Source organism: Telmatherina bonti, assembly GCF_933228915.1.
Source record: "Telmatherina bonti genome assembly, chromosome: 7".
Classification (NCBI taxonomy): Eukaryota; Metazoa; Chordata; class Actinopteri; order Atheriniformes; family Telmatherinidae; genus Telmatherina; species Telmatherina bonti.
In genome coordinates, this window is record NC_136625.1 from 10,948,508 (window position 1) to 10,966,928 (window position 18,421).

Below are 18,421 nucleotides of genomic sequence, written 5' to 3' on the forward strand. Positions count from 1 at the left end.
TGTTTCGACCAGCATGTCTCGTTTGTTTTGTTTTTTCTGTCCTCTTTGTCCTCCAGTGACGCGGCGAGGCCGCCTCAAGCTAAACGTTGCAGCAGGGATGGCTGAATGGCAGCGTCTTAATCGAGTTTCATCACCAGTTAACGCTTAAAGTCCTGAACATGTGAAGGATTAGTCTTAAATCTGGACTCTGTTAAAACTTTCAGATCATTTCATTATGTTGGAACCAGGGTGAGCGCAAAGTAAAATCTGGTTTATTTTGATAAAAATACAAAAAAGTGAGACAAGACCTCTTGACTTTAGTTTGTTGCACTTCCTTGGATTGTTTGAGTCATTTAGGATCAAAGTATCTGAAACAGGAAAAGTTGCAGTGCGGAACAAAGCTCTGATGTCTCTGCAACCAGTTTTAATTTCCACGGATTATCAGTAACACCTTATCACTCCCAATATTTAACTTTTTCATGAACAATAACCTCGTGTACAGAGGGACGCTTAACATGCAGTACAGCAGATGTTCACACACAAGAAGCCAAAATGGCAGTGAGAGCTTCTGCTGAAAGACTCGACCAAACCTTAACACCCAAATGAAAACAGCACCGTCCACTTCAGCGCTTCTGATTTCTCTGCTTCAAGCAAACCACACAGACAAGGTGTCGTAGGAAAGCAGCGATGTTTGTCTCTTCGCTGTGCAACGCAAACTGAACAAAGAAATACAAATCATTACGTCATAAATTTATTTGCTCTTTTGTGGTTAAACATTTTAATCCAACCAGTGGTCTGGTGGACCCTCAAGATGTGAGTATACTCTCAATTGGTCGCCTTTTTAAAAAAAAAAAAAAAAAAAGTAGCCCAGAAAAACGCTGTTTCAGAAAAAGTGACAAGTAAAACTTCTCTAGTTTACCCCAAATATCCATCATATCTGCTCCTTGTCATAATTTCTGCTCTTCGGTTTCAGCGAAGAAGAGTTATGTAATGACTAAGCCGATACTGGGACGCAGACTGGTGAAAGACAGGCTCAGACATATATACATAGCTTTAGTCTAAACATGGACAAAATAAAAATCTAACTGCACCAGTGTAGCATACTGGTAACCTTATCTGAGCTGCTGGGTTAAGTGTGTTGGGATGTTTGTAACTGTAAAAGCATCACAGGGAGTATAGAAGTGTGTATACTCAACGCTGACTGAAAAATAAGTGTGTATACCTGCGTATACCCTGGACTACACCGCTGATTCCAGCTAAGAAAAACTTTTCTCCAGTGACTGCCTTTACTTGAAACAACTTTTCCAGCTGAATCGAGTCTTAACGCAGTAACACGTTGGTTCTGACACGTCTGCGGTAATCCCACATGTCTCTGCTTGTACCTCAGGATGAGATGACTCATCCAGCCCTGAAAGTTGTGAAGATGTTCTGCTTGTTATTTCAGACAGGAGGCAGAAAAATGACCTTTGAAGTTTATTACACAAATCTATCATCCAAGCTTCCAATGAGGTGCAGTATACCTGTCTTAAGAGAAGTTAGGTCTGTTTGAGGGAGCTCCCTTACTGGGCCTGTTTTACTTGTTAATAAAAGAGCCAGATGCAGCTTTAATAAGTGTTGGATTTAGCCCAGGAAGTGCTAATTAAATAGGCCTGCATTACTGGAGATTTAATACTGTAACGTGCACTTGTAAAACCGAAATGCGCTCACCAACCCTACGTCAGCTTGTAGGCAAACAAACCCTGAAAAACTTTTTTTGTAGGTATATATATTTGTTTTTTTTTGTTTTTTTTAAAAATAGATTTGAAGTAATTTCTATTACTAAACATAGGAGCCACACTAAAAACAATTGATTATGTGAAATGAATTGAGTCTTTATTAAACCAGGAACGTTGACTGTGAGATTGAAAACCTTTTACAAGATTTTACTTGAGTTTCATCTGAATACATCATGCTTTCTTGCAGCACCTTTTTACAAAAAAGCAGCTCAAGATTAAACATTACAGCTGCACTAAAGACCAATATAAGTAAAGCAAAAATGTGCATAAATCATGGACTAAAACATGATAAAAAGTACCAAGCCGAGATGTAAAAACCTACAGTTAAAGTATCTTTAAAATCATGCAGCAAGACCAGTTTCCTTCAATCCGAGGTCCTTTTCTAAGTCATTTCTTGTTCTGTTTGATGTCAGGAGCAGCTAACGCTAAGAGGTCATGTGACCAGAAATTATTCATTCACGATTCATTCATTTTCTATAGCGCTTAGTCCAATTAATTGCTTATCAAGCAAGGAAAGAGAGCGAGAGAAGTCAGGCTACACCCTGGACATGTCTCCAGTCATCACAGGTCCACACACAGACAGTCAACCATTCACGCTCATATTTCACTCATAGGGAGAATTGAATGTTTTTGGACGGTGGTATCCGGAGAGAACCCACAGGGAGGCGACTGTTCATATCCAGCTGCCAGCTTCTGTTTAGCCTTAAAAAAAGACCAAATCTATTCCTGCAAGGCTTACAACTTGCTGAATATGTGATGTGAATCAGTGGTTGGTTGTAATACCTTCAGTCTGATATTTTGTAGTTTTGTCCCAGATTTGGGGAAGGAGATTAAAAACAAATATCAGTAAACAAAAACAATTTCACCGCATGAAGGGAAAATATCCCATGTTTTGTTTGGCTAAAAACAAACCCTGTGTTTTTGAAAAGGTGGTTACGCTGTATGGTTGAGTGATTTGCTGTATCTTTGAGGTGGGAAGATGCTGGAAGTCCTGCAGTGGAAGTGGACTGGAAGCTGCTGTTCACACACACTTTTTCCTCTAGTTGCCAATGAACCTGTGTTCACTCAGCACTTTGAAGTGCGGCTGCAGCTTCGGGAAGTTTTCTAAGTGATGTTGGGTTAAGAGAGACTCAGTCTACTGGAGATAGAACTACTTTTTGCAGAATTATATTAACGAGGAAGCAGAGAAATGTCTGCAGAGGAAAAGTCGTCGCTGGCTCTGTGAACTTACTGAACATGTCATGTGGTGCAGTAACACAGAGTTAAGAGGAATATTTAGTGGTTGATTTCATAATTCAGTCACATTTTAAATGTAAAATGAGTTTTTATCAACACTACTTCTTAAGTTCTCTTTATATTCTGTCTCCAAGCAGACAAATTTCTTCTTTGTCTTTTCAATTGTTCTTGATCAGTAGTCCTCCAGACCTTCACAAGTTTTTTTTTATTTTTTTTTTTTATCTGGGCATCGGCTGCGTTTCCACTCAATTTTAGAGGAATACCTCTTGAACCTACTTAAAGTTTTACTTCTGAACACTGGCAGATTTCCACAACAGTGTTGGCTTGTTACAGGCAGCAAGGAGCCAGAACTTTGTTCTTGTTGTCATTTTGTTTTCGCTGCCTTGGCTTTGGAAGTTCTTGCAACTTGCTCTCAATACATCCGCAAAGCAGAACTTTGTTTTGTGGGGCGTCCAAGAACAATTGTGTGATTGGTTTGCCATCTGAAGCGGGAAGTGAAAAGGTTGTTCCTGTGTTTCTGCTGATGTAAAAGGTTCGACAAGGTTGGACAGGGAGTTTTACGGACCAGCTGCTGGAGGAAGTGAGGAAGTACTGGAATCTATGGATCATATGTGACATATTAAGGTACGGGTGCACCGTGCTCACAACCCCACCCTGCAAATGGACAAAGCTCCTCATCTAATATGAAAAAACCTGAGCCGAAAAAAACTTTTTTTTTCTTGCTGTGGTCTTCTCAAGAAGTACAACAAAGTATTTTGTTCTCTGAGTTTGTAACAAGCTTAATTCAGAATCCATCTTGCATCCCATCTCTTCTCTGAGCTCTCTCCAGTCAGTAAAAGTCAGTCCGATGTTGGGTCTTTTTTAATCTCTTAGTCTGTCACTTTCTCCCTTTCTTCTCTTCATTATATAATATCCTCTTGTGTTTATTTCCTTAAGAGGCTTTTTATATACTATTTATGTCAATAAGCTGTTTCAATGTTTGTTTGTTTATCAATTTATCTGTTCTTATCAATGTATTTTTGCAGAAATTAGACAAGTGGAGAACAAAGGAGGTCTACAGCAGATGACAAGTATTAAAAGATGTCTTAAGACAGAGGAAAACAAGAGACTTAACACGGGACCCAAGAGATGTATTTGGGCCGTTGATGCATCTACTGTCCACTGAAGGCTCATCAGAAATGGTCTCTTTGGAAGGACAGCTGTCAAGACGTCCTGGAAGTAAACAGGGAGAAAAAAAAACAGATTTACCCAAAAAGGTCATGCAAATTTATTTCATTTGAGCTACATACGGACACCTTTCTCCTTATGGAATTGCTAAACCTACAGGATGAAGCACGCTGTGTTTCTGGGTGCCTCAGAGCTAATCAGAAACACTTGCTAGAAAAGAACAAGGACTGTGAATCTTCAGTCCTACAACAAACTGAACTTCATTCAAAGTTTGATTTTGAGGAAGCTGTAGCTATTTACCAGTGGCTCCTTTCACCCAAGTGAACACAAATTGGGGAAGATAAGAGATGACATTTAAATGTAAATTCAGCCTCATGGAGGAGGAGAGGAAAGTCGATAAGAGCTGCAGAGTAAATGAGCACAGCAGCGTCTAACTCCCAGAGAGAGATTGCCTTTACTATATGTCTGACTTGATCATTTTTACATCTTTTACTGTAATTGCTTGTTTTCAAACAGGTAAAAGGAGAGAAAAAGTCTTATGAGATGTCGAAAAGCTGATATCAGTTTTTGCGAGAATCTGAATGCAGCGAGGTGATGCATAATAAAACTGAAAGCTGTAAATGGGTTTGCTGCAGACTCACAATGCTGCTGCAGAATTTCAATGCAGAAGCTGCAAAGAAATAGATTAAAGTGACTGTAAGAACAAGCTAAATAAAGTTCCGTTGCATGTCATTACTGAGGCAGCTTGTCTGAGACATTTCATTCAGATTTGTGGTGTTTAGTTGCTTCTAGTTCATGTTTAGGATTGGTCTAATGCTAATTAAGTTTCATAAAGACCCCAAGACCGGATAGGAGCTCTTTGGAAATGTGACTTATTTTCAGTTGCAGCGATCGAGCAAAACATGACTGTGTTTTGGAGAATGAACAAACCTGCTAGAAATAGTGTTTTCCGTGAAAACTTTACTGAAAAGTTTGCAGAAAGATGAGCAAGGCCATGCCATGAAATATTACAGTCGTCTTCATGTTTCGTTGAGGAAACTGTCGTTTAGTTGCGTTTGGAACTTTGAATTTTCACATTCCCAGTTAGAAAGCTGAACTGGACTGTCCCTCCCGAAGTTGGATTTCCATCTGGAAAAGCTGGACGAGCCTCAGCAACCCTGACCTCTAAATCTACTAAGATTGCTCCTTATAATGTAAAAGAAAAACAGAACAGAAACAAATATTGGCATAAAAATAAAAGAGGAAAGAAACAAAATAAATAAGTAAATAAAACAATCCCCAAATCAATAAAGTCAAATTGACATGGGAATAGTAAATATGAATATTAATACAAAGTTGAAATAAAAATATATAATTTTAAAAAGTTTTTTAATGTAAATAGAAAATCTTTTTGTATAATTATTGACATATTTATTGAGCCACTTTTATATTCCTGCATTTACTTTTTGGTTAAGGTTGTTTCATCCCTCCACAGAAGATGTGTTTCTAAACTATTCTGATTAAATCTAACTGCATTTCGGATGAGCAGAACCTCAGGTGACCTTGGGATGCTTCGCTGAACGTGGGATGCAAACACAACGCCCCACATCCACGAGACGAGCAGCAAACCTTGGGTTTCTGTTACTATGGCAGCAACATCTCCGGAGCTGCACAGACTTCTGTTACAGCTCAGTGGTGACGTCATCGCCTTCACGCCAGTTTCGGATGGTCATTTATCTCAGACTTTGTGTGTTCTGGCTCTGTTTGAGTACTTCCAGTGATACTTTCAAAAACATCCAGTCATATTCCACTAAGCTGTTTGCAGCCCCCAACTTCAACCTGCTAAACAGTAATGGAGAGATTATATAAGCAGCTCGTTTTTACATTATTTCTGTTGATAAAGACAAAGAGCTGAGCCTTACAACATCATTCACTGATTTACAAGCCTCATACTGCTGAAGTAAGAGACATAACTGATCCACTTTCTTACCAGATAAATGTTTATTTTGAAGTCTAAAGGTCATCCTAGGCAGTGTTGTTGTGGGCAGGTAAAGAATTTCTTCACTATGTGCTGCTATATTTCCCCAGACAGTCCGCATTAAAACTACTGAATTAATTCCACCACCTTTTTCTAAACGATTCATTCGACCTTCAGACCTCTGGTGGTTTCACAGCACGTGAGATGGAAACAAGTCTGAAGCAAAGGCTGCTTTTACTTTGTTTCCTTTTCTCCAGCTCTCGCTTGAGCGATATGCTGCAGAGTGTGAAGTGGCTGGGATGAGAATCAGCACCTCCAAATCTGAGACCATGGTCCTCAGCGGGAATAGAGTGGATTGTCCTCTCCGGGTCGGGGGTCAGGTCCTGCCTCAAGTGGAGGAGTTTAAATATCTTGGGGTCTTGTTCACGAGTGAGGGAAGGATGGAGCGCAAGATCGGCAGACGGATCGGTGCGGCGTCTGCAGTAATGCGGACTCTGCGCCGGTCTGTCGTGGTGAAGAAGCAGCTGAACCAGAAGGCGAAGCTCTTGATTTACCAGTCGATCTACGTCCCTACCCTCACCTATGGTCATGAGCTGTGGGTCGTGACTGAAAGAATGAGATCTCGTATACAGGCGGCTGAAATGAAGTTTCCTCCGCAGGGTGGCCGGGCTCTCCCTTAGAGATAGGGTGAGGAGCTCGGTCATCCGGGAGGGGCTCAGAGTAGAGCCGCTGCTCCTCCACATCGAGAGGAACCAGTTGAGGTGGCTCGGGCATCTGGTCAGGATGCCTCCTGGACCTCCTTGGTGAGGTGTTCCAGGCACGTCCCTCTGGGAGGAGATCCCGGGGAAGACACAGGACACGCTGGAGGGATTATATCTCTTTGCTGGCCTGGGAACGCCTCGGGATCCCCCCCGCAGAGTTGGCAAATGTGGCTGGGGAGAGGAAAGTCTGGGCTTCCTGCTTAGGCTGCTGCCCCGTGACCCGACCCCGGATAAGCGGTAAGATGGATGGGTTTAGATGATGTTTGAACATGGTATGGTTGTTGATCGAGTATTTTAGAAACTGCTAATTAACTGGGATATTATCTTGACACTCTTTAGGTCGTGTACACACACAACTATTATCTGACTGTTTTTGTCTCGATTTTTCCTCTTCCTGACCGAAGACCGCAAACACCAAATTATCTGAAGTCTCATAGAAATATCCTATAAAATGATGATGTGTGTGAGGAGTGAATGTGTTCTGACAAACTGCTCCAAAACGTGACGACAATCACAAGTATTAAACTTCTTCTATATTCATGACCAAAAGTTTGGGGGACTGAATAGTTATGCAGGTGGACTGAAGCCTGGAGTCAATTACAAGTAAAAGTGTTTCAGTATATCCAGAGGGAGGGTTGTGTGTCCAAGGCCGGATTATCCAATGGGCGTTATGGGCGCGGGCCTAGGGGCCCATGCCTACTTGGGGCCCATGTGGAGCCTACGTACGGCATACACCAGCAGTTTGGACATAAAACAGAAAGTACATAAAAGCCACATAGTTACACCACAGTGTCGTGTATTGCATTGTATTGCTATTGGTACCATTGGCTGAGAGATGTTAGAAATGTCATTTCACAGTGTATCATTCACAATTTTCACAATGTTGCAGTGAAGGGGGCCCCTGGAACACTCTGGGCCCAGGGGCCTGTGCACTTTTAATCCGGCCCTGGTTGAGTCAAACAGAAATCTATAACAGCCCACAAATACAGAACCTGTTTTTGACTCTTCAGGTTGTTGCTGAAGAGTTTTTCATTTTCCTTTTTGATGGAAATATTTGGGTTTATTTTTTGTTTGTCCATGTTTAATATGCTGTACTGAGATGATCAGAGGGTGGGGTCTCCAACAAATCTATTTAGATGAAAAAAATCCAAGCTTTAGGCCCCAACGTGGCGTGGTTTAAACCCCGCAGCTGACTTGACCTTGGTTGCTGGCTCTGTCCATCCCTGGAACAGTGGAGCGTGCAACATGTCAGCAGGAAGAAGCCCAGTACTAACAAACTAAAAGCAGACACTTTGTGTCATGGCTTCTGGTGTACTTTGGTACATGTCTCAGGTCCCCTCCTGTGCATGTATACTGCAACGTGAATCCATCATACTGAAAATAAAAGTAAAAACCTCTTCAGCAACTATTTGAGACACAGAACGAGTCAAAAACAGGGGTTTGTATTCGTGAGCTTTTAAGTGTTTAAGTTTCAGCAAGTGTTCTTTAACAAAAAGCACGACCCACCTCTCTTGATATTCATAATTTTTTAGTTGTAATTGACTCCAGCGATCAGCCTGTCTCCGTATCAACACGTGGTGAGCAGGAGTTTCATGACTTTGGCCGGCGCTTTGAGCAGGGTTAAGTTCTGTGATGCCCAATTAACGCCAAGGAGAGCAGGACACGATGACACTCACACACTCCGACCTCATTATCTGCCTACATGTATGCTGACTTTATCATTAACAAACAGTGGTATCTTCATCTGCAGTCCTGGCTTTCAATTAGCAAACAGAAGCCTAATGAACTCCGCAGACCCTCGGCGGACTGGCAGCCTCATTAAGGCTGATGAGTCAGAGGGCAAACTGGAATGATGAAGGTTGTCTGCAGAGGCCACATCACTCTGTGTGAGTTTAGAGAACCCCTGTCTTTGTGCTGGGATGTAACAGTGGACATGCTTGAATATAGCAAATGTTTGCTAATTGAAATCTCTGTTTTCTCCATTTAGATCAATGTTTCTCAGACAGGGGTACACACTCCCTCTGGGGTGCTTGGAGACACTCCAGAGCAATGGGGGCAATGCCGGAGCCGCAGTCCTGCAAGTGTTGGGAGTTACCCAAGGCATGAAAAAGGAGTGATATAAATAAGTCTTTTAAATCTGAATTTATCTTATGTCCGTATGTATTATGAGGTGATTTGGTTCAGGTGGTCTGCATTAATCTACACGCATGTACATTTAAAATAACTTCTAGGTCTTAAAAAGTTACAGTATTTATGATGTTAAATTCCATGTTTTCCCAGACTAAATGTTTTGTGACTTTTAAAGATTTGACCCGAATGTTGGCCTAATGCAGTGTTGCTCAGGTCCGGTCCCCAGGACCCCCTGCTCTGCATGTTTCATACGTAACGTTGCTTTAACACACCTGAATGAAACAAAGAGTTTGTTGACCGGCTGCACAGAACTTGATGAGGAAGTTCAGTAATCTGACTCAGGTGTCTAAAACATGCAGGGTCGGGGGTCCTGAGGATCGCAGTAGTGAAACATACTGACCCAATGTGCGTAATAATTGATATTTTCTGGGGTCCATATCCACTGCTTGGCGTGTGTTGGTGCTCTGAGGAGGCTGCCGTCTTCAGAAACCAGACTTGTAATCTTACAAGAGCGGATCCGTCTCTCATGGGATCATGTGACCTGGAGCGCTTTGCTTTTTGACCCTCTCTATAAAAACAGGGGCTCTGCTTTGTGATACTTTTCTCCCCTCTTCCAGTGAAAGTTTGTCATGGCAGAACGAAGTTAGAAGATGAAAACGGTGTCTGAGGAGGCCAGAAATAGAAAGCGGGGAAGGGGTTGCTCCAGAGGAAAGACACAAGTCCACCTTGGCAAAGAATTGGCTGGTTGGAGTCTGATGGAAGAACAGTGTGGATGTAAAACCCATTCTGTTTGCCTCAGAGTTATTAGACTGGTAAGTTTGCTTGTTGTGCGAATGTACCGAAATCTGATGAACTTTTTTAGTCTTTCAGCCAACGTTTACTCAGAAGAATGGCAGTAAGCGGCGCCGGATGAGCTGCAGAACGTTGCAGTATACGTGTGTGTCTTTATTTAGCTGTTCAGTAGAAGCTAAATGCTGCTGGTTGAATCATGCAAGTTTGACAACAGTGTCGCGTGGCCTGTGACAAGTTACATGTTTTAGCGCCCCTAGTGGCCAGAAGTTACACGGCATCACTTTAAAAGATCCTTATGATTTGTTGTAACTTGTAAATAATGCAGTGGTTTCCAAACTTTTTCTGCAGGGCCCCCTTTTTATCAACGAAAACAATGTCGAGCCCCCCCCCCTCCCGTCTCATGAACCAAAGAAACACACTAAGAAATGCGACTTTAGTTTTTGTGGCTGTCTTGTAGGTAACTATAATTAAATCTGTGTCAGTGTCAGTATTATTGTCCTCTTCTGCTTCAGTGTGAAACATTTTAAACCAGGAATCTCTGCAAACTACTTCAGGTTAGTGGTGTTTTCTATAACACAGGTTTTCTATGGTGCGCGTACCCCTCAAGGCATTCCAGGGGGTACGTGAAATTTGCTGCCGTATTTCGGATCCACACACCCTTTAAACCTGGATAGTTTGTGTTGACACATCCACGTTCCAGGATTCTTGACGTTTATTCAGATCTAGTTTAGCTTGCTTAAGACGTTTATTTTATTTAACCCTTTCATAACAAACCAAACTCGTTCAGTCTTTTTCTAAACGCACAGGCCTGAACTTTAACAGGTATCATGCTAACTGAAGCCACTTGGACTTTTCCCACTTTCTCTGAAGTCTAACCCATTTCCAACACCAGGCGAGTCTCAGGACATTCAGTCCTACAAACTCTGAAGCTCTCAGATGATTAACTAAACCTGAAATCGGCCTCGTGGGCAAAGTGAGTCGTTACAGCAGAAAATGAAACAACCCACTAAAGGAAAATGTCATCTAAATGCTAATGATGGGAATTTCACTGTTTTTATTAGAATTTTATCAATAATTTAACAGCAGACTGCGAGGGACATCAGCCACAGCAGCCATTTTCCAGGATTTAGGTCCAAAAGTTGAGAGAGGAGGGTTTTGTAAAAAGATATGACAGGAAGGGATCAGCAGAGTTTAGCCTGAGGGCAGGGTGGTTCGGCGTCTGGCTCTGTTTCAGTTTCACACGGCTCTTCCCAAAATAGGAGGCCGGAACTAGCTCTGTATCATTTAAAAGCATCACGACTCGGGCTTCTACCTCCCTTCCAATCAGAGAGCAGAACCTGAGGAGAACGCCAGTGCAACAGAATTCAATTATGAACTTTTCATCACGTCAGCTGAAAGCTTCCAAAGAGCAACTCCGTCCTGCGGGAATCCTAATTTCACAGCTGCCCACATGCTCCAACTCTGCAGAGCTCATATAGCCCCGAGTCCCCCGAGGGTGAGCAGGATGAAGGCGGGATTATTGCTTACATGAGGCTGCATTACATCTGTGAGAGAGTTTCTGAATAAACAAGTTAATTCAAGGTGTGAGAGATGGATTGTTTTATGCATGTATGAGTTTTCCTCTCCAAGCTGGAAGAAAGAATCTGAAAACATGCGTTTCTGTTGTATAAACACAGACTAATAAACTGCTCTCTGCTATTTAAATGTCCCGGAAGAGGAGAGATTTGGCCTTTTGTCATGAATAAATACATAAAAGAGTCATTTAAAGGCTAAATCCACACAAAACTGATGTAGTTTTAACTGCTGCAGACCTGCAAGGAGGCTTGTAACACCGCCACACCAAACACAGAAGAAGAGATGGAGCGTTCACAGAAACAGTGAACAGTGAAGACTGTATATAAAGAGATGGACGGAGTCTCCGTGACGTCACCCATAGGTTTCTGAAGAGCTGAATTGAAGCTCGGTGGGCGGTTCCTACCGTCGCCATCTTGGCAGGGGCATGCGTGTCGTCTCACCCGGAAAATACAAATATGGGCAAAGAGGTGGAGCTGAGAGGGGGGCCGTGAGCATCATGGCGGATGACTGACATCGAGCGAACTCTGAGCTTTCTGTAGCTAAAAGCTAACTGAGCTAACCCGGAGAAAACAGGAGCTAACCAGCTAACGGAGGTAAGCGGGCTAAAGCTAAGTCATGTTGTTAAAAAGTTGCTAAAAACCGTGGTTATTCTACGCTCTTCTGACTTGAAGCGGGAGATTGGGTACCTGTCAATCAATAGGACATGCGCCTAAATATGCCAAACTTTGAGATTAAATTACTTTTAAACGGGTGAGTTAGAAAAAAATTCACTCCCCCACACAGTTGTCATGAAGGTAAACCTGACCTATGAACCTAAAAGGGATTTTTGAACCAGGCTGTAAACATGTTTATTCCTGCTGTGAAGTTGGTCTTTTTAACATGGGAGTCTATGGGGATTTGCTCTGTTTTGCAGCCCCTAGTGGATGAAGGGGGAACTGCAGTTTTATGCACTTCCACATAGGCTTCACTTTTAACCGCTGGAGGGTCCGTCCATCTTTCATATACGGTCCATGGTGTAGGCGGGAAGGAAGCGATGGTGTCATCGGTTCAGGAAAGAAGTGTTTGGATTGTGAACATGGAAATGAAATGGTGGCATTTTTTCACATCAAAGCGGTGTAATGTCAAAATATTCCACCTTGTCAAAACATCCCACTGCTGGATGAATTCATAGCCGTGCAGAAATCTGTGCTACACCGCCAGACACAAGTACTGCGATTCAAACGGTTCAGTTTTGTGCTGTCAAAATATAGTTCGTTGGTTAGTTATACGTGTATTAATGATTTTTAATGATCTTTAAACAATAAAAGATGTACAGGCATACTCTTATATAACATCACAATCTGGAATAAATTTATGCAGGTGGGATGATTCAACAGTATAAACTGAGGAATTGATCTCTTTTATCTCAAAATAGTTTAAATGATTTAGAACACACAATTTAACCTGTTAATGTGCTCAAAAATATGTGAAAAAGTCCGACAACATGGTGGTCCAGCTGTTCTTCAACATGGACTGGATTTATGGGCGTGTCCTCAAATGTGCACGTGCAGAAGGCCTGATGGGCAGGACGTTTCGATGGGTTGGATGACGTGCTGGAATGCTGGTTCCATCTGGACGAAACATCCAAACAATGTGACTTGATGGTGTTTTTTTCAGATTGCCCAGTGAAGGTTAATAATTCAGCATAATGAGCTTTTGCATCCAGCCTGGTTTATGAATGTTTAAAAGTGTCCTTGTCTTTGAACGCATCCTCCACCAGTCCTCCTGCATGTGAGCCAGTCAACCAGGGTGCATGCTTACACCTCCTCTGATTGGGCTTTATTTTACTTTCACTAAATGATCCAACATATAAACACACTTAATGCCAGATTCTACCCGTATGTACATGTTTGAGTGTTAGAAGAAGGACCAGAGGTGACCGTGGGCATCAGACCAGCGGTTTGTCAGTAGCATCAGGAGCCAAAATGCTTTGTGATTCATGAGTTTTAATCCCAGAGGATTGCAAGATTCCAGCTTTGTTCAGGGATAAAAGACTCCCCAAATTCAATTATTACTCCGTAAAGAAGGAAGTCGACGGCGAGCGTGGAAAATCCTGTTTCACGTGTGTGTGTGTGTGTGTGTGTGTGTGTGTGTGTGTGTGTTTAGCCACTCAATGCGGCCTCATTCAATCATCATTGATCTCTAGCACCACCTAGTGGTCACACTGACCTTGTACATTGTCTGTGTTGGAAATCTTTAACTCGGGTCCCTGAGGCCTGCTTTCCTGCAGGTTTTAGATGTTTCCCTGCTTCAACGCACCTCACTCAAATGAATGGATCATTGTGAAGAACTTGACAACAAGCTGTCAGATTTAATCAGGTGTGTTGGAGAAGGAAAACATCCAAAACCTGCAGGGCAAGGCCCCCAAGAACCAGAGTTTGAGATTTCTGTAAATATAAAACCTAATTAATTAAAATAATATACTAAATATGCACGTTTCTATTAAATATTGGCATTTATTTAAGAGCTTTAGACTTTAAACTTTGAATTAAAACCAAGAATTAAGACTTGAGTCAAATTTTAAGACAAAAAATGCTATTATCAAGGAATTAATTGAACAGTTCCTCACTCAGCATGATTAAATAATGAATCGTTTCAATAAGAATCATAAAGAGAAAATAAAATACTTCTACTTTCTAAACATTCAGCTTTTTTGAAAGCTTGATATTTAACTGGATCTGTCCCAGTTAATTACAAGCACACATTAAAAAAAAAAAAACCCAAAAAAACAGCTGCATAACTGCTTGAAATTTGTTGCAGGTAAACATAAAATAACAGAGTCATGATCAGTTTGCTTTATTTACTCAGGGTGGAGAAATCAAACGTGCTTTTGGATCTCTGCGCTCACACTCCCTCACAGCGTTTCAGAGCAGCTACAGCTGTGGTTTGTTAGTTATTCAGCAAACACGTGGAAATATTTAGAGGTTAGGTGTCTTTCTCGAGCAAAAAAACCAACATCTGACTTCAAAGAAGCTTCTGATGCTGGTTAACACTCTGCTGCGACACTTTTTACTTCCTCCTCTCCATAACTCGCCCGTTGCGTTCTGAATGAGTTAAAATGAGTGGCTGCTGTCAGGCTACTAACATGTGCATGGTTTAACTCCACTGAAGAGGCTGTTCAACATGCATGGAGGTAAATGTGTCTATTTGTTTAATTTTTCCTTTGAAATGTGAAAATTGATCCAGATTAAGTTAAATTGAGACATATTTTGCCCTATTTTTTTGACTTGATGATAAAATTTCCATATTAATATGACAGATATGAGGTGGATCTCCCTTTTTACCCCTCTGTTCATAGCAGCTGACCATACATATTTTATTTTATTTAGTTTTATATTATCCAGTGCACATTTTCATGTAAATATGTAGGATTACAGACAATAATTAATCTCCGTCTCTGGACAGCAGATGGAAATAAAAACCGTAGAATACCCAGACATAATACATGGACAGCTTATAAGATTATATAGAGACAAAAACATCGGACATGGATAACTGCATATATTTATATAAAATATGCAAAACTGACTTGATTTTCTGCAGGTTTTACCTCTCAGGAGTTCAGTTGTTCAGCTTTGTAAGACATATTAATGTAACGTTGAACACAAATAACCTGTTGTAACACTTGAAGCATGTTAAATACAGTAAATCATGAACTAAACTCAGATTTCAACACGCTATACAGAAAAGCCAATGTGCAATTTTAGTACTAAGTGCTAAAATATGCTGAATATCTGATACAGATGTGCTATTCAGACTGTTTCGTGTATTAAAGTGGATTGTGGATGTGAAATTGGTGGCCAGTATTGTTATGACAGGGATTTGGATCATTTTTATTCATTTATTTTCCTTTTTATTCATTTTATTCTTTATTTAATTTCAGTATTATTTATTTAGTTTGTTAAAAAAAAAAAAAAAGAAAATTGAATCTAATTCTTTTAAAGTTTCAGCCCTATTTTTGTATCTAAATAATTTTTATAATTTTATTAGTTTACATTGATCTCTTTTTTTTTTTTCTTTTACAGTTCTTATTTATCCCACTGATAACAACTAATGTGTAAAACAACAACAAAAAAGCAACCACAACGCCTTAAACTTGGACTGTTTATTGTTAATCACTGTCTTTCACCTTTAATTTCACAACATTATAAAACAAAATCTCTTGTTGCACGTCTCAAACATCACATCGACCCTGTTCATGGGGTTGAAAAGGACACACGTTGTAATGAATTTCCTTCTTATTCATCCATAAAATGCTGAATAAGGCCATAAAACATACTTTAAAATCAGTTTTGTTCACAGTAACGTATTAAAAACAGCACAATAATGCAAATTCATAGTGAAAAGGTGTTGGCCATTGCTGCTACATTCAAACAACCACAGTATCAGGAGGTGTTCAGCGATGTGCACAGAAAACCGACACAACACAAACATCAGAAAAGACATCGCAAATCAGTGGCGTGAAGCTAAAAATGTGAACATTTCTCTCGATTATGGCAGATTGTCTCAATAAGAAATAAACTGTAAAGTTTGTTTTCATGCACATGAGATTTCTGGTTATTTGTTGCATGTAAACGTCTCATTAGGAACATGGATCTATACTGACAGAACCCAGAAAATGATGTTTTCTTTAAAGTAACATGAGTAAGCTGCTTCCTTATGGTCCATGTAATCACCTCATCCTTAACGCATGTAAACACACTCAGTCATGCACAAAAATATATTGGCATGAACTTTTACATGGTGTGAGTATGAGTGAGTAATTAAAGGTGTAAACACTGTCAAACCTACAAATTGTCTCCATTTATCAGATTATTGGCTGTGTGGTTCATTCTGCTTGAAAAACAAACAGCCCAACACAACATTTACAGTGTCAAAATACATTTACCAACACACTGGCAGTCCTTATGCAAGGAGTTCTGTCACTTTAAGTGTAATGCTGAAACAAAAAGCTAAAAAAATCACAGAATAAATCAGACGGCAGCAGTTTTAAACGTATCAAAACTCCTTTAAGCCGAGAACAGCTACAGAGTTGATTCACATAATGGAAGTTCAGGTGAAATATAAAGTTTAATTGTCAAGTATGGGCCAGATTTACTGACAAACCAGCTGCAGAAAGAGAAAAAATCGGAGCCACAGTGAGACGTTAACACCCAAAGGGCACAGACACGACTTCTGCAGCTGATCCTGTTGCATATTTGAACAATTTGTGCTCATCAGAGCAAAAACTCTGCAGCAGGAAGCTTGAGGTGGAGAGAAGATTTTTTTCTGGGAGAGAGAGCGTGACCGGATCATAGGCACTGTAAAGACACATGAAAATCTACAACAACACAAGCTAAGCTTTAATTATTTCTGAGAATTAGCCTCACAAAACACACAATATCCTAATTCTGCTTCTTGTTTTGTTTTCTTTCCTCTTCCAGCTGCAGGTTGGATTATTCCATCTGGGATATGATATCCCTGCTTCTAATAGGAAAGGTGTCTAAAAATGTTCCCAAAAAGTCAGGAAGCCTTCAAATGTCGTGTATGGATTACTCTACTAGTACCTCATTAGCAGTTTCAGGTGACATGAACCAAGTAAACGGTGACAAAGACGCAGCAGTCACAGGACATGTGCCAAGACCGCTACTTAAAAGGAAAAATAAAGCGACCAAAAGCTGCTAATTTTTTTGTTCTGGAAGGAAATAAACTCAGTCTGTGGTCAGTCCAGGATGCACCTGCTTTTCCCCTTTTGGTTGACAGACTGTCATTCAGGTACATAACATCGCTTCCAGCTGTGTTGGAAAGCAAAGCGCCAACTAGCCGAACCGAGAAGCGTCGAGTCGGGAAAAAACACGTAATGCAAAGAAATAAAAAACAATCTGCACATTTCCTTTTTCTGGAGTTGCAGCTTTTTGCAGGATCTGAAGGACGGACTTGACCAGGATGTGACAACACCGATCTTTTAGGGTATTCATGATGACATCCACATCTGGTCCCAAAAAATAAAAGTCACTCTCATGATTCATCAGATCGAGACAATCTCTGTGGCACCGTTTCAAAAAAGATCTTCTGCAATGTCACACATCTATCGCCATCTAGAGTTGCGTTCATATTTGTCTGAGGTCCTGTCGCCATGATGGGAGAGTCTAACCGCAGCGTGGCCTTCAGGTCTGGACTCTGTGGTGGGACATCCGCGCGTCTCCTGCTGTTTCACAGCGTGAGCCTCATGAATCCTGGCATCGTCTTCTGTGACATCAGGGAGGATTCGGTATCTTTAGGTATTAGCTGACCTCACCCTTCCTGAGCAAATGCCTCAACTCCAGATCATAGACTTCCCCCACAGTCACCAAGCATTTCATCTGCCTGCCTTCTTACCCTGATGCCTTCCTCACTCTGGATCAGGGAAAAACAGGACTCTTCAGACCAGGGATTCTCAATCCGGGTCCTTAAGGCTCAGTGTCCTGCAGGTTTTCCTAGTGTCACAGCTGGAACGCATCAGACTCAGACAAGCTCTGCACGTATCTGCTATATACACATCGGTTTGAATCAGGTGTGTTGCAGCTGGGAAACTTGGAAAACCTGCAGGACACTGGTTCTCGAGGACTTGGATTGAGGATCCCTGCTTCAGACCACTTGACCTTCTTCCATCGCTCCAGAGTCCAAAGTTCCCTAACAACACGAAGCCTTTATGTCCCGATTATTCTCGCTGGTTAGTGGTTTTCTTCAGGCTAAACAACGGATCAGTTCCAGTCCCTTCACAATGTTCACTATGAAACTTAACCCTGAGGTCTACTGTGGTTTTTCTTCCACACGATTTAGCCAAATGTTTGCGTGATTCCTCGGACCACATTTCTCCCAACAAGACGATGGAAGAATATCCTCTCAGCTCCAGCTCTTTACTTAGTTTAAGCCGTTTCTGCATCTCCTTAGATGTTTTCTTGCCTTGATGCCGGTAATTCGACTCTTCTTTACAGTTTTTACACCACCGTGACTTTATGTTGGACGGGTGTATTAACGACTTTAATCCC

The 18,421-nt window shown here is 41.2% G+C and overlaps 1 protein-coding gene across 1 annotated transcript in view; it reads right to left on the reverse strand.

Annotated features, from left to right (window-relative positions):
* Positions 1–15,584: 15,584 nt before the first annotated feature.
* The window catches only part of LOC306757988 (arylsulfatase I-like), a 13,972-nt gene continuing 11,135 nt past the window's right edge, over positions 15,585–18,421 (reverse strand). Inside the window, exon 11 of the mRNA XM_079243194.1 lies at positions 15,585–18,421. This exon is cut by the window's right edge and continues 922 nt beyond it. The gene's annotated coding sequence lies outside the window, so the exon portion shown is untranslated.